Raw genomic sequence first — 6,022 nt, 5'->3', positions numbered from 1 at the left:
TATTATCTCTAAGGCACAATTTTTAACCTATAATTATCTTACCACGTAATTTAACCTTTGTGTATAGCAGTAAGTTATGCACTATGTGAAATAGTCTGGTGTTAAATTGTTTTGCCATGGTAGGTCTTATCATTCCCATTTTTTATATCTCTTTGTTCAGAGCTCAACTTGGTGAGGTGATTGGATGATGTAACCTGCATGACAATGGTTGTGGAAATATTAAAACAAGTCCCCAATACCTGCTAAGTCAAAGGGTCGGGAAAGGATTATCAGAAAGTATGTCTCTTTCTGCCAAAGGAAGTTTAAAACATCTCATCCTACTTCCCCCAAGAAGCTAAGAGGCAGAACAAGCATGATAGTGGACATCAGGCAGGACCGCATCAGGGGGGAGAAGAAATGGGGGGAAAGGGCAGGGAAGGGGGTGTGAGAGAAACATAAAGAACTATGTGCAGAAACGTAACAGAATCTGGAAGAAAAAGGTGTAGACAGACTCAGAACAAAGACCATTCTTTCAGTCTATGAAGGAAGGAAGGGGGGAATAGATTTTAAAAATTAGAAAATGAAGTCAAATAAATGGTACAAAAAGGCACAAACAGGTACCAAAAAAAAGAATGTACACATATATTGGAAATTTTTCTGAATACTGTCCTTGAATCGTCATAGAACACTGTCTTATAGGTAAGATGAGTCTCATCAATAAAGCAAACAAATCACTTTATCTCTTTAGTACCTAAACTCTCTGGGTCCAGGAGGATAACCATATTATAATACTGCTCTTATGTAAATGCTGTCACAGTAAGGTTTTAAGACATCTCATTAAAATCCTTTAGGTTCCGAAAAGTTATCAGTGGGTGGCAGCTCACTCTATAAATCCCATGGTATGTTTCAAATTACAATAAGATACTATGAAATATTACAATAAAAATACTGTTTTGTTTTTCTTTAAAAATAAAAAGAAGAGAAGGAAGAAAGAAAAAAAAAACTCTAATGAGCAATCTTTTCTGTTCTGTGGGAAGCAAGCTCTTCTATAGGAAGAAATCTTATAATCTCCTACCCTTTTTTTCTGAGTCTCCAAATTAAAACACCCCAGAAAAGACTATGATCCCCTTATCCTTTGCAAATTACATAATAAACAGAATTTCACTGGAAATTTTGCCCTTGTTTCAGGTCAGCCTCTCATCTTAATCATCTAGTCTACCAATGTAGTTGCACCTGAATTTTTATTAACCTGTTTTACCTTTGCCTTTGAATTACTTTGGGAAACAAAACTGATAGCAGATTCTAAGCAATAAACTAGACCAAACTTGTAAGTTTGGGTCCAACTTTCTCATACCATCCGAAAGTGTCTAACATTGAAATTCTGGCTTCAGTGAGGTGTATTAATGCATATTTTAATTAACGCAAACCGTGAGGTCTAGCAATGTACTGGAAACATTCTCTGTAAAAAGAAAAATAGTTCCAGAAGGATATATGGATTTAACCCACAACTACCATTTTTAAGGAGTTGGTTTCCTAATAAATATAGGAACGTCATGCTACCTGAAAATTAAGTTCTCTTTAATTAGTGATGATAGGGAAAATGTAGAATGTATTACACCAGTAGAAAGAAAAAACAAGCATCAAAACATTGACAGTAATAGTACAGTATTGAGTATGTTTCGCAGAATATTACCCATATAGGATTTTTTTTTAGCATCTTTATTGGAGTATAATTGCTTTACAATCATGTGTTAGTCTCTGCTTTATAACAAAGTGAATCAGCTATACATATACATATATCCCCATATCTCCTCCCTCTTGTGTCTTCCTCCCTCCCACCCTCCCTATCCCACCCCTCTAGGTGGTCACAAAGCACTGAGCTGATCTCCCTGTGCTATGCGGCTGCTTCCCACTAACTATCTGTTTTACATTTGGTAGTATATATAAGTCCATGCCACTCTCTCACTTCGTTAATAGAAGCATTTCTTATATTCTTAACTCAAACTCCCATCTGAAATTCACCATAAGATTTTTAAATAATAGTATGTTATTTTCAAAGGTCATTTCATTCCAGCAAAAAATATAGATGCCATTAAGAGCCCATAGACAATACTTTATGGTAAAAGTGAGTCAAAGGACACAAAAACAAAATGCAAATCTAAAAACAAAAATGTTTTCAACAGCAAAAAAGACAAACAGTACAGAAAATGTTATGTTGCACTCATGAACACTCCCAAAAATTTAGCGACTTAGCAGAACACAAATTTATTTCTCACTCGAAACTTGCTGTGGGTCAAGGTGACCCTCAGGAGTCCTTCTCAGACCCTGAGTGAGGATCCAAACTGACAGAGGCTCCACTTGCTTACATCTGTACATGATCTGGTTCAATGAAACAAAGAGGAGTATGGCGAACAGCACACCAAGGTTTATGTGCCTCCACCCAATTCAGTTCTGTACACATGTCATTGGCCAAAGCAAATCCATGGCTGTGTCTTTGGGGATAAGGGAAATTTAATCTTCTATGCGACTGGAGAGGAGACCAGATATATTGGTGAACAAGAACAATATCTACCATAAATAGTAAGAGCAGCTTTGGAGGGGGAACTCAATTTTTCTGATTATATACAGGATGATTCTCTTGCCAGCAATTACTTCATAGATAACCCTGACGAGAAGGACTAAAGTCCAGCGGAGAGGGAATGAGCTTAACTTTTTGCCATTCTGATGTGCCACGTGAATTCCCTCCTCTCTCCACCCTACTCCCCTCTTGTACTTCCATTTCCTCTCCGCTCTGATTTAAGACATTTGCCTTCTCCTGCAAACCTAAACTAATCCTCCTAGACTAGGTTAGAAATCCCTCTTATGGGATTTCAAAGCATCCTGTAATTACTCCTATCTGTCAGAGTGTTCACATAAAGTGTTTCGATACATAGAAATGCAGGTAAAATATACACTTGATACCTAATAAATGATCAAAAAAGTCATCATCATCATCATCACAGCACCTAGCACTTTGCATTTATTGATTTTTTTTTTTTTTTTTTTTTTTTTTTTGCGGTACGCGGGCCTCTCACTGTTGTGGCCTCTCCCGTTGCAGAGCACAGGCTCCGGACGCACAGGCTCAGCGGCCATGGCTCACGGGCCCAGCCGCTCTGCAGCATGTGGGATCCTCCCGGACCGGGGCACGAACCCGTGTCCCCTGCATCAGCAGGCGGACTCTCAACCACTGCACCACCAGGGAAGCCCTGCATTTATTAATTTAACAGTCTTTCTCACAAGACTATGAGAGCCCATCCCCCTGCCTTGCTCTTACTTGAGGACACCTTCCTCTAGGTCACTCTGCTCCCACCCACTCATATCAGCCTTGACCATTGACCTGGACTTGAACCCTTCACAGCCTCTACTTCCCAGGGGTGCTATGTACCCACTCCTTTATTGACCCCAAATTTCTCTGTATTCATTCACCCTCTTCTATATCTATGCTTGGACTATTACAGGATACATAAGCACTAAGCCTTTCAGTAACACATACACACATTAGGAAATGGTTTCATTTGCAATAAAAATTGTTATCAGGACATTGCAACAGATAAACTGAGGAAGCAAATGTTCAAAAACTGCTAAAGGACTTTCTCCTCCCTCCTATTCCAGATAATCTTTTTTCCTTCCTCTCACTCTAGATAATCTTTTCTCTGACACTCCACATAACTGTCATACAGTGTGGATGGTTCAATTTCAAATTTTATTTGTCCAACATCTTTGAACTTTCATTTTCCAATAATTCCACAATGCTCATTCAGTTGTTCAGACATCTGAAATGATTCCATTATTAAGATAATCATTTACACATATATGATATTTACTATACATATGCCCTCCTACACATATATTATCTCATTCTATCAGCAATATTGATCCTCTTTGAAGAATCATATTAAAATGAGTGCATGATATGATAAATAACAAGCACCAACTATTAGTTTTATCATAGAGTGGCATAAATTAGCACCTTATTATTATGCACATTTGTATATATCTTAATAACATTCATGCTGGAAATAGGTTTTATTGAAATACTCTGTATCTGGTTTTCCTAAGAATAACTCCTAGATTCTCTGGGTGTCAAGGTGTCATCTCCCTGTAGGGTAAAAACTCTGATCCTCTCATCAGTGTCAGCCACGAATAATTTTACAACCTCCGCAGTAGGTTATGTGTTTTGGAAGTTTTCATTGGCCTGTGAAACATTTATTATATTCTGTGAACTTATTAAGCATGGTATAAAACATGGAAAAGATATAGTTCCTATCTGCAGCCCCTTCATCTAAATAGCACAAGCACCCAAATAAAAACAGTATGTCACAAAGATTGGTTTCAATTTCCTTCCTTTCTTTTTAGGATTATAATGTCATTTTTCAAAGAGCATGTTCAGGAACTTCCATATAAGGAGAGCCTGTGGTCATATAAGATTAGAAGATGGTTTACCAAAGAAATGAGTTTTGAGCAAGATGCACTGAAGCAGAATTTGGACCATACATCAGAAGAAATGCTAAAATGGAACTGAGCATAAAAGAACTGAAACGCCAGCTTTTTAGGCAGATGCATCTGCTAGAGAAAGCTCTGAATTTGGAGTAAAGAAATGTTTAAGTTCCTGGTCCTTGCTCTTAAGCATGATGAAGTCTGTGACCTTAGGCAAATGATTTCATCTCTTTCTACTTCTGTTCTGTTCCCCAGGTGTAATAAGGGGATGAGTTTTCTGTTCTGTGTTGCTTGCAGAGATGACGGAAGTGCATAGAATAGGATACCTAGTGAGCATTTTGTGATCTTGGTTCTGGGGGTCTGAGCACTTTCTGGTTCCTCTCCTCTTACTTATAAGGAACAGATCGACAGAGCAGCCAGAATCCTGCAGGAGTCCAGGTCTTGGGTTTGTGTGCAGTACCTGGAGAAGAGCAATCCTCCCTTTGCTTCTCATTTAGATCATCTCCCTAGTCCAGGGAGAGGGGTACATCCTAGCAGTCCATGTCTTGCACCTCCCATGGAAGAGCCAGAAGTCTGGACACTAGCAGAGATGGTGTAGCTGGCTGAGACACTCCCAGCCAGGACCATATGTACAAGCTGGTCATGTGTTGAGGGACATGGCCATTTGTCTCCACTCCAGATTATAACTAGCATTTACACAAGGCTTAATCACAGTCTATCAACACTATTCTTTCACTGGGATGTCACAAGAACCCCAAGCACTGTCATCCCAGAGCTGCACAGTCCCAGGGGATCAGAGTCTGGAGACAGGCAGCCCTGGGTTTGAATTCCAACTTAGCCATTTACCAGCTATGTAACCTTGTGCAAAGTACTCCATGTCTCAGAGCCCCAAATCTCCATCTACACTACAATGATCACAAAAAGGCATCTAATAGGGCTTTGTGAGTGTTAAGTATGAAGTCAAGTAAAGCACTTAGTGCAGGGCCTGGCTCGTTGTAAGCACTCTATAAATTCTGGCTACGTTTGTTTGTTTGTTTTTTATTAAGGCAATTTTTTAAAAGAGTTTTAGGTTCACAGCAAAATCCAGAGGAAGATACAGAAATTTCCTATATATCCCCACCTCCATACACACTGCCTCCCCCATCATCAACATCCCCCACCAGAGTGCTTACCTGTGCTACAACTGATGAACTTACACTGACACACTGTAATCATCCAAAGTGCACAGTGTACATTAAGGTCCATTCTTGGTGCATATTCTATGGGTTTGGACAAATGACATGTGCTCATCTTAGTATCAAAGAGAGTATTTTAACTGCCCTAAAAATTCTCCACCTATTCACCCCTCTCCTCCCCACCATCCCCTGGTAATCAACAATCATTTTACTGTCTCCCCTAGTCTTGCCTTTTCCAGAATGTCATATAGCTGGCATCCTACATTATGTAGCCTTTTCAGGTTGGCTTTTTTCACTTAGGGATATGCATTTAAGATTCTCCATGTCTTTTTTTTTTTTTTTTTTTTTTGTGGTACGTGGGCCTCTCACTGTTGTGGCCTCTCCTGTTGTGG

Source organism: Mesoplodon mirus (genome assembly GCF_964341445.2).
Source record: "Mesoplodon mirus genome assembly, chromosome: 13".
Taxonomy (NCBI): domain Eukaryota; kingdom Metazoa; phylum Chordata; class Mammalia; order Artiodactyla; family Ziphiidae; genus Mesoplodon; species Mesoplodon mirus.
Note: the sequence above shows the minus strand (reverse complement) of the source record.